General features: G+C 50.3%; 1 pseudogene; it reads left to right on the forward strand.

Annotated features, from left to right (window-relative positions):
- Positions 1 to 8,535: 8,535 nt before the first annotated feature.
- Positions 8,536 to 9,303, forward strand: LOC115332411 (annotated as a pseudogene).
- Positions 9,304 to 11,647: the final 2,344 nt, after the last annotated feature.

Consider the following 11,647-nt stretch of genomic DNA (forward strand, 5'->3'; position numbering starts at 1 on the left):
TCACCGTTCAATCGGTCGCCACTCCGACTGCATCCGACAAGGAATCCACAGCACCGCCACAGGTCAAACGTCACCGCTTGTTCAAACTCGGGCGCGGGAGCGGCAGTTGGAAAGTAGGTAGCCTCGTTACCGGCGCTTCCGTGTCGCTCAGATTCCGTTCTCATGTTTTTCGCGGACGGAAACATTCACTAAATATGTAGTCACAATTTCTAAATCCCGGGGCCAAAATCTTGTTTTGCCAAGGCTTCCTTTCAGAATAGCTACTCGAGTAATGCTTCGTCCACTTCATCGAAGGCTTGCGGCAGCCATTATTGACGAGGGGACTAAAGTATTCATTAGGGGGACAACTCCAGTGGGAGCAACGAAATGCCCACGGGACGAACTGCTCAAGTTACCGCTTCTGAATAGAGGGCGCTAAGGTCGTGGGGATGAAAGATGGCGACTGGTCCCTTCACGCACCTCTTTTTTTAAGAGTGTAGTCCCTCCCCTTAGGAGGAACTACACTCTTAAACATAGGTTACAGGACACTCTTAACATAGGTTACAGAGGGTACAAGACCGTTCCGCCTAAGAAGAAAAACGGTCTTGTAACCTATAGGTTACAATACCGTTTTTTCCTTAGGGGGAACGGTCTTGAAACCTATGTAACCTATGTTAGTAAATATTCATTTGCTGCTCCTCTCGTCCCGTAGAAAAAACGTAGCGTCCTCGTGTAGCCTTATTGAGCTCGATTTCCTCGATTCGGGGCCGCCATAATCAGATGCAGGCGACGAAGGAACTTTGCTACCCTGCTTCAGGACGCATGTTTCTCCCTTTCTAGACAAACATATATGTCTCTCTAGAAAGGACGAAACTTTTGTCCCTGAAGTAGGGTAGCAAAGTTCCTTCGTTGCCTGCATCTCACTATGGCGGCCCCGAATCGATCAAATCGAGCTCAATAAGGCTACACGAGGACGCTACGTTTTCTGTACGGGACGAGAGGAGCAGCAAATAAAAGCGTAACACAAGCTTTCCGCGACCTGTTGTTATTCCCAAAGCCAGATTCCCCCCGCAGGTAAAGAAAGTTGCGTTTTAAAAGCAGTTACTCAGTCTTCTCGTCATCAGCACTGCGATGCTAAACGGAGATAACCGATACCCCCTTAATCGCACACTTTACGTCTTACCTTTGCTATTCCTCGAGTCACAATTCCTTCGACAGCCGTACATCACGGAGGAATGGCAAACCAGTCTGCGTAACCAAAAGCCGCTCTTAAAAGAACAAACTCGAAGCCGCTGTTTATCGCGTAGCGTGAAAGAAGGTTAGTTAAATCGCTTGCCACCAGATGGCAGGGTCAAGCACAGTAATGTGCTTGACCCTGCCATGGCGCAATGGCGACGAAGATGAAGGTTTGACCCTGACGTGGCGCAATGGCGACGAAGATGAAGGTCGCGGATCTTAAACAGGAGCTAAAAGCAAGGGGACTTTCCACCGTTGGATCTAAAAGCGAACTGGTAGAGCGACTACAAGCCGCCGCGGAAGTATCCAACTCTCTTCTTACCACTATACAGTGGGAGGAAACATCACGGGACAGCGACGGCGAGCGAAGCGCAGATGCAGTGATGCCGGTTGAGCCCCTGTCTGCTCTTCCCGAAGGCAGAGCTGGTGCCGGTATGCACAGTGATTGTGAGGAAGCGTTTTTAACACCCCCAGAGTTAATGTCCACCTCCGCTGGGATTCAGGACGAACCTCTCCCACTTACCGCAGTATGGCAAATGACCGGGATGACCCAGCGTGGACTGGATGACGCTAACACCGAGCAAGATTCACAAATGTATGAACAGAAAGTTGCGAAGGAAGAGGACCCCCTCCTTAGTTGTGACAGGTGTGAACGGTGGGCCTACGTCTCAGAGGCTGCCCTTAAAACCCCTCAAGAGGCTGAAAATTCTGATTTCGTCTGCAGCATATGCAAAACCATAGATGAGATGGGCAAGTCACATAGGACAAGGATGGATGAACTGGAAAAAAGTGTGAACGAGGTTATCCAAAGGTTACAGGATGCAACCCGCCAAGGCAAGCCAAATGAAACCTACATGATCCGACAACTTCAGGACCGAGTGACAGAATTGGAACAGCGCGTTGAAGAGCTGGAAAAGAAAACTTTGAACAGCTCTCAAGATGGAATCGGTCTTAATATAAATATGGTGAGTTGTGAAGAGAACAGCGAGCATGACACAGGGGACAATGGAAGAAAGCAAGAAAAAAACGATGATCTGGGGCCCGAGCTCAAAGATTCATGTCCGGTCCACGTGACTGGAACACAGGGGAGTAGTTCGCCTGAAGGGAGTCCGCACAACGGAGACCCGGTCTCCAGTCAGCGCGAGCAAAACATGATGCACGAGGTCGCAGGGAGCCGAGAAGTTCCCGGCGCAGTGATAGCTGGATCCAATCAGGCAGATGACATCCACTATCGTGCAAAAACAAGAGAGCGACAGCCGCAGCAGGAAATTTCCAGAGAACAGATCCGACCTCCACAAGGAGTGAAGCGGGAAGTCATCGTGGCCGGTGATAGTAACGTTGCCCGATTTGCGCCCCCGCTCGCTGATCTAGTAGGGGACTTTCGATCTATGGAAGTTATACTCAACAGAAGTGGAACAACAGAAGTGGTACATCAACTAATTGATGTATATGAAGAGAAGTCGCGTAACGTACCCCGAATGTATATCTTACATGTGGGGTTGAATGACATTCTACAGGGCGCTCAACCCGATACGATTGCGGAACGCCTGAGACTGAAGTGGACAAACCGCAAGGATACACTGGTAGTCTGCTCAATCCCGGAAATCAAGAACAGAGGCAAGGAAATTCAAGCAACAACCATGCTTCTAAATGCAAAGTTAAAAAAGATGTGCAAGGACATCAAGGCCAGGTTCGTCGATCTAAGCCGAGACCTGAGAGGTGAAGACCCAATGGAGAAGGATGGACTACACTACCAGAAAGAAGGTATACGAATGGTGACAGACAGACTAGGAGCTATAGCACGCCGTTTTTTAGGGGTGCGATGGAAGAAAGCTCCTTCAGAAACCAAGAGAGACCCGAACAAATGGTCCTCGACAGCAAAGAAGCAGAATGCCGACACACCAGGAAGCGGATATGGAAGACCATGTGCTACTTCCCCTGTCATGGAACCACACAGAGTGCACCAGGAAATGGGAGATATGCAGGTACCGCACGCCAACGACATTCGGATTTGTCGAGACTACCAGCGGAACTTCCCACGGTTGGACCCAGTGCACGACCCGAACAGGAGGACGCGGCAGTACCGAGACTATCTAATGACCGACCTGCGGTCCCAGGAGAATCACCACCATCAAGAGCTCCTAGCAACCCCTGTCATGGGAGGGTACACAACATATCCTTACTCTCACATCCTGCCGACACCGGTGAACCAGATGCAGCCGCCATCTCAGACACCAACACCTCAATATCCGGACATGCTACACCCATGGCTGTATCACTCGCGCGGACAGTACGGCATGGGCTATTAAAGGATGATGGGACAGCGGTTCCGGCACAGCGATTAGGAAGAGATACGACCAGGTGGACCAACGATAGGAATCGGAATCAAGACTCGTTAATACTGGTACACGAAGGGAACAAATTTTGCAAGAAGCGTCGACGTCGCAAGCGGAATATGCCTGCTCTTGTGGTGGTCGGTTTTCTGAACCTTCAGGGTGCACGGCGACAGGCAAAATGGGAAGAACTATACGAGATGCTGGAAATCGAAAGCATTTCCCTCTTTGCAGTTGCAGAAACGCATCTACGTGGTTTAGAGGAGCCTCCAATTCACCCTAGATGGCGCTGGGCGGGTTGTAACCGGGACGGAGGAGGACGAAAAGGTGGGGGCGTTGGTTTTCTGTGGCATGTTGACTCCGCATGGCATACAAGGCAAGATATTACGTGCACAGATCATCTCTGGATAACCGGGGAGATTCTGCGCATACCAGTGAACGTATGCGTGGTATACATGGCTGTGGGGGGAACCAGACATGAGGAAAACTCGCAGCTAGTCGCATGCATTCAGGAAGATGCCAGGCGCATGGCTCAGGAAGCCGAAGTACTTATAATGGGAGACTTCAACGGACATTTGGAGGAATTGGACGGAAAAGAAGATGGTAATGGAAAGCTATTACGTGGACTGGCGGATAACTTAAACCTTGAAATAATCAATCTCCGTGAGACTTGTGTAGGACAGTTCACATGGTGCGCAAGGAACAGCAAAACGTGTATTGACTACGTGCTAACTTCCAGTGCACTTGGACGTAAACTACAGAGCATGCAGATAGACGAAGATGGAACATTCAGTTTAGGCAGTGATCATAACCGTCTGAGGGTAGACTTTTCGTCTTCAACATGGAAGCGGCCACAAAAGGAACAGTACAAGACTGTCGAACTTGTGTTACCTGAGAGCGCCATAGAAATCGTGGCGAAGGAGTTCGAACCCAGCACAAGACGGGCTTCAGCGACGAACTATGAGGAGTTTATCAGGGAACTCAAACATCTAATTAAAGTACACTCCATCCGGAGACGGTCACGAGGCGGAGTTCGGCGCAATAGCTGGTGGGATGCGGAGGTGAAAGCAGCGCGAGATGCGAGAAGGCAAGCCAACCAGGCTCATCGACGCGCTGTCAAGGGAGGAAACTGCGTAGAAGTGGAGCTGGCTTGGAACGAGTTCCTTACTTTAAAACACAAGCTGCAAGTTTTAATACAATGCAAGATGACAGAGGCAGACCAGCGAAAAATAAAAGAACTTAGAGATAGCGGTAAAGCAGCAGCCGAAAAATTCTGGCGATACGTGAGGTCAATGGACAGTAGGGACCCTGTACCGACCGTCTTGGTGGACGACACAGGGAAAGATGTAGTGAATTTAGCGGAATACTTATCGGATTATCTGACATCGATGTTCGAGTCAAGAGACCCAGTGGCAACACCGAGAAAACCAGGTGACCTGACCGAGTCACAACCGCCAGGATCAAAAAAGCGGTTGGTTGAGCCGAAATGGGAAGTAACAACAATGGCACTTGACAGAGCAATCGCCCATATCAAAACTAACACAGCACGTGGAAAGGATGGAATACCTGTGGCTATTCTTAAATGCATGGGCGACCTGAGTAGAAGACAACTGACATGCATCTTCACGAATATAATTTCGGGCAGCTCCATTCCCGACGATTGGGTGAATAGTCTAATCGTACTGCTGCCGAAACGAGGAGGAAACAAGCGACGACTGCAGGACTACCGCCCTCTGACCGTGACAAGCGTCATCTACAGAGTGTTCGCGCACGTGATAAAAGAATGGATGTGTGCCTGGGCAGAGGGGAATGAAAAGCTGACTGAACTTCAGAACGGCTTCCGAAAAGACCGCCGATTGGAGGATAACCTCTTTGTATTAACACAGATCATAGAGATAGCCAGAAAAGAAAACAGGGATTTCATATGCTGCTTCCTGGATGTCGCTAAGGCATATGACAGCGTGCCCCATGGGTCCCTGTTCCACTGCCTCAAAAGACTAGACATGCCTGACCAGTGGACGGAATTGATACAGCGACTATACGACGGAGGTACTGTTACAGCCGCGTTTGGAGGTGTACATTCAACGCGTGTCAATGTAAAGAGGGGACTGAAGCAGGGATGCCCTCTTTCACCTCTACTGTACATGTTGTACACGGCAGAGATGGAGCGCAAATTAATAACATCCGGTTTAGGGTTTTCACTCCGCCGCATAGAAGATGGATGCGTGACACACTGGACATTACCGGGTCTTGCATACGCGGATGATCTCGTCCTCATGGCTGAAGACATGAACACGTTGCAGAGGCTAGCAGATATTTGCGTGGAAACATCGTCCGTGTTGGGTCTGAAGTTCAATGTTCAGAAATCAGCAGTGGTGCAGTTCTCTGGGAACGACATTGTAAATAATAAGTTACAGCTGCAGAAGGAAGACGTTACGATGACTGGGAAGTATAGGTACCTGGGAGTCACACTAACGAATGGGCCCGACTACTGCGACGAATACCAAATACACCTTAGACAGGCATCCCAGAGAGGGCAAAATACCTTACGCCGGCGCATTATGTGGAGCTGTAACAGATATTTGATGATCAAGGAATTGTGGAAAGCTGTTCATGTGCCTGGGCTCACGTTTGCCAATGAGATCGTCTGTGCCTCGGCTGACACACGAGCCTGGATAGAACGCAGGCAGAGAGATGTCGGTCGCCAAGCACTCAGCTGCCACGGCAACGTGGCGATTGAGGCCATACAAGGAGACATCGGGTGGTCGACGTTTGAGGCACGAGAGGCATCAAGCAAGCTAACCTACCGAGGACGACTCCTACATATGGACAGGCATCGGTGGGCAAGGCGAGTGTTCGACTACATCAGTGTCAACTGCGTGCAGACGCAGTGGACGAAGCGGGTCAACCAGCTCCGCAAGAAATATGGATTCTTCACACAGCCAGTCATGGAGGCGACTGCGAGTAAGTGGGCAAGTGAGGTGAGGCGACGGGTCAAAGAGGCAGAGACGACCCACTGGGTTAAGGAGGCAAACAAGAAATCCTCACTCCAAATCTATACTGCTCACAAGGACACAATTGGACCGGAGGCCTACTATGATAACAGTCTAGGCAGCCGTCTCCTGTTTGAGGCCCGAGCAGGAGCGCTGCGCACAAGAATATATCGGCAGCGGTTCGATCCAGCAATAGAATCAGTGCAGTGCGGAGCCTGCGGTCAGGAAGAAGAAACCATCACGCACCTAGTTCTGCACTGCACCGGCCTGACACCAGAATGGGATGAAACGTGGCGCGTGCACAAGCAGGGGCATAGCCAAAACAACACAAGCTGGACCAGACAGACTGCGGCAGTCGCTCAAGCGGCAATCGGTCCACCAGCGGCAGCGGCCCCAATGCTACCATTGCTACCACAGGCACTGGGCTTTCATCCATGGACAGATAGATGGACTGTCGACGTCACTAAACGACGATTAGAAAATTGGTGGATAAGTAGAGAAAAGAGGGGAAAGTGAAAGCCACCTATGGCTGGGACACGACATATGTGACCACCCGTTTCAAAGGGGATTGCCACAAGCATCATCATCATCATCATCATGGCAGGGTCAAGACTGTAGAGACTACCAAGCAAAGATTAAGTGAATGGTGGCAGAAATCGAGAAAAAACTAGGTATTTTCTTATTAACCGATGGCAGGGGGTTTTTATAGCCTCACTTTTTTGCAGTGCGGAGTGAGTATAGATTTCACATTTAAATATTCTAAGCTTAAAAGGTAAAACAAAATGGCTAGGTGGGGTAAGCTACTGCCCGATCCAAAGGGCTCAGCCGGATTCATCCATCCATCCATCAATTGCAAGTATCTAGGCTACGTAGAGCTAGTTACCGCCAAACTCATGTTCTAAAAAAATATCTTAAATTCTTTACGGCACCATTGCGCTTCGGGATCTTGGGGAATCTTTATTATACATACACGTAGACCCATTACGTAGACTACAAGCATCAGCGGAACATACTTTGAGCGTATACACATACATGGCACATGCAAACATCAATGCAACGTCACACTGACCCGATCACTACTCTGATTGGTTGATTGAAACGTTTATTCGATTCTGTCTTTTATACTGCTCGTTTTGAACGCGTAGAATTTCTCGGTGACTGCCTAAGCAATAAAAACTATTCCCAGCATGTTAATTTTTTTTTTTCAGCAATTGACTCCATAAGTGAGACGTCATGGGTCCAAACAAACCGTTGCTAGGGTCGTTGTTATGGACAAATGCATGTGGCTAGGCTTCGCTACGAAAAGCCGACCGTTCAAAAATGAGGAGTAGGATTTAAACTTCTAAAAATCACAGGTATAGAAAGGTTGAATGTCATATATGTTTCGACAGAAGTGTGCCGGTAATCGCTTGTTTCTGAAATATTTACGACTGCAACTTCCGGTCCTCAAGATGCCTGCAGCAGACGACGAATGCAAGTAGTATCAACGTTACTAGATTATCTTCAGGTCTCAAACTGCGGAGATCCGCCTGACGCCTATCTGTTGCGCTCCGCTTGGGGGCGCGCGCCACGGAGTTTTCCCGGCTTGCCCGGAAAAGCGCCAAATCCCACGGCCGACCCGGCATAGCAACACGTGAAACACGTACGTTGCGAGCAGTGTGCGGCGGTGTTTCCGTTTGGTCACGTCTGTGCTCGTAGCCGCATGTGCGGTGTTTGTGCATCGTGCTGCAACTGCATGAACCATTCCACGCTCTTTCGTGGCACGGTGTAAAAGCGGGTACGATTCAGTGCGATCTGCGGGAGGGAATAGACATTTTTTTCAAGCCACCCAGCGACGCTGAACGCCTTGAACTCTGGAAGCGCGCAGTACCGAGGCTGGACAAAAAGATTTCGAGCTCGTCTTCCGCTTGCGATTTTCACTTCCACGATGATGACATCTTGAAGGTCTTCGAGCACGACATTTGTGGTGATGTGGTAGCGATACCGTGCGACAAATGGGTACTGAAGCACGACGCCGTGCCTCGCTTGTTCCCGAATAGTCCTAAGTATCTTTTTGAACCGACACGGAAACGTAAAGCACCTACTCGCAGACGGTCCCCGGCAAACATCAGGCGCCGAGGAGAGAAAAATGAGCGGTCGATTCCAGCAGTTCAAGGCGAGCCGAATGCTGTACTTGTTAGTGTGGAGGAAACATTGAAGACCGCTGGAGAGGCTCATCGATCGAACAGAGCTAGCTTGAGCAATGAAATCCAGGATAGGCTACTGAAAATGACATTTCCATGTATTACTGCTGACCAACAAATAAGTGACGAACACAGCTACTTCAGAGGTTCACCAGACGACAGTGTTGCGTATTACCTATCTGGGTATGCTGTACACAAAGTCAGCAAGCGCACAGAGTGCCAGTTGTGCCTGCATGACATTAGTTCAGCAGCTCCTGTCGTCGGTTCTGACGCGTACTTGACCATATATCGGAGCTTCAAGGAAGGCAGCCGAGCCACCCCAGCATCAAGCGGCTACCACTTTCTCTTGATGAGGAAGGTCTCTGTGGAACTTGTTTTGGAAGGTCCTGGACGAGCTGAATGAGTGCAATCTGACGTGGCTGGGTTGTGATCAGGATCAGCACAAACCCACGTTCACGTGCCAGGTGTTGTATTTTTTCATTGTCACGCGGATGCATTTTTTACGTGAGGGATGCCAACCGTCGCCTTCAAATTCTCGAGAAAGGCGCCATCGCCAGCAAAAAAGTTCGTCTATTATGAAACCGTGTTCAACAACTTCATTGTGTGTGCGTCTTTGTGCCTCGCGCTAAGTGCTTTTTGCGCCACCGAGAGAATAAGGTTTCTTTGCTTTGCTTATTCTTCGTTTTCAGTAACGAGTGAACGCAAAGAGCGGCGGTGATACTTTCCGGGCAGTTTCGCCGCTGCTGGTCTAAAGAGGTCCCTAATGACTAAAAATCGGAGGCGCATTGCAAGGCACAATTTCAAGGCAAGGAATGCCATAATTCTAGACAAACCCCCGAGATTGGGGAAAAGACGAAGGACAACACAACACACAGCTTGTCACAAAGGGTTTAGACTCTGTGTGTTGTGCTGTCCTTCGTCTCTTCCCCAGTCTCGGAGGTTCGTATATAACTATGTTGAATATTCACCAGCTCGTTTGCACCCTAACATTTTCTTAAATAATTCCATTCGCTGCACAAACCGCCAGCGCGTCGCGCTACAAAGCGCAGGGCTGTCCCTCTTCGCACCCCGAATGCGGATAGTGGTGGATTCTTATCCACACTCCGAGTGCGTGAGTGCGGATTGCGTGCGGAGGCGCAGCCGCGTGTTGCGCGATTTTTTCGAGGGAAACTATGAACGCTATGAACACAGTGGTTCAGAAGTTCACTACTTTGTGTTGTGAATGACACTGGACTGGCGTGTTGGCAGCCTCGACAAGTCTATGGAAATATTGGTGGTTATGGTTTCAGAATCAGAATATCAAGCAAATGCTTTTGCTTTTATTTAAAAAAAATACTAAGCCTCCGGGATCAGATCGGGCTTTTTTTTAATCTTTTACCTACCCCAAAACTCAGGGATATCCCAAACACATCAGCCCTCTCTCTCTCTCTCCCCCCCCCCCCCCGAAAAAAAAAGAAAAAAAGGTGTTTGCGATTTTTTTTTTTAGAGCGCAGCTCTTAGGGGCCCGTTTCCAGCCTGAGCGGCGTCGGCGTAACCACGCCCCTCCCCCACCTCCCCTCTTGCTCCTCCCCCTCCTCCTCCTCCTCCTCCCCTCCTCCCCTCATTATCTAGTATGGTCCGAGGGGGTCACGTGACCTCGGGGGGGGGGGGGGGGGTCACATGACCCGTTTCCAGCCTGTGCGGCGTCGGCGTAACCCCGCCCCTCCTCCTCCTCCTCCTCCTCCTCCTCCCCCTCCTCCTCCCCTCTTCCCCTCATTATCTAGTATGGTCCGAGGGGTCACGTGACCTCGGGGGGAGGGGGTCACATGACCAGTTTCCAGCCTGTGCGGCGTCGGCGTCGGCGTAACCGCGCCCCTCTCCCTCCTCCTCCTCTCCCTCCTCTCATAACGAGGGTTAATCTCACGAGGATCACGAGGGCTACGAAGGTTACTAACCCTCGTAACCCTCACGAGGGTTACGAGGGTTAGTCACCCTCAAAAGGGTTACCTTCACGAGGGTCACGAGGGTTACCCTCACGAAGGTCACGAGGGTCAGGAGAGTTACCCTCACGAGGGTCACGAGAGTTGCCCTCACAAGGGTTACTAGGGTTACCCTCACGAGGGTCATGAGGGTTACCCAGGTCACGTGACCCCGTTGACGTCATCGCCAATGATGACGTCATCAGTGACGTCACTGATGACCTCACCGGCATCCGCATCGTCATCGTCATCATCACTGATGACGTCATCAGTTACGTCACTGATGACGTCACCGACATCCGCATTGTCATCGTCATCATCACGGATTACGTCATCAGTGACGTCACTGATGACGTCACCGACATCCGCATCGTCATCGTCATCATCGCTGATGACGTCATCGGATCCCGCACCGTCATCGTGACTTATGACATCATCAGTGACGTCACTGATGACCTCACCGGCATCCGCACCGTCATCATCATCATCACTGATGAAGTCATCAGTGACGTCACTGATGACGTCACCGACATCCGCATCGTCATCGTCATAATCACGGATGACGTCGTTAGTGACGTCACTGATGACATGATCGGCATCGTCACGTGACCCCCCAAGGTCACGTGACCCCCCCAGGTCACTTCCCTCCTCCTCCTCAAGAGCTGCGCTCTAATTCGGTGTTACAGGGAGTTGTAAACGGCTTTCACTTTTTTTTCTTTCTTTTTTAATATAATGATTTGCTGGTTTTAAGTTGCCGACGATAGATGTGATGGCTGTTAAAATATGTTTTTGTGTGGTTGTGTGATCGAAGATGTTAAACATGCTGAGGGTGCCAAACAGTGTGAGCCTGGGGGCTTTGGGCACGGCGGCTGCGGAAGTTTGGATAATCTGCGCGTGTGTGTGGGGGGGGGGGGTGTGGTTGGGGGGGATTGTGTCTTGAAAATTGATTGCTAGCCGCCCACCGT

The sequence above is a fragment of the Ixodes scapularis genome, unplaced genomic scaffold (genome assembly GCF_016920785.2).
Source record: "Ixodes scapularis isolate PalLabHiFi unplaced genomic scaffold, ASM1692078v2 PGA_scaffold6__148_contigs__length_123643588, whole genome shotgun sequence".
Classification (NCBI taxonomy): Eukaryota; Metazoa; Arthropoda; class Arachnida; order Ixodida; family Ixodidae; genus Ixodes; species Ixodes scapularis.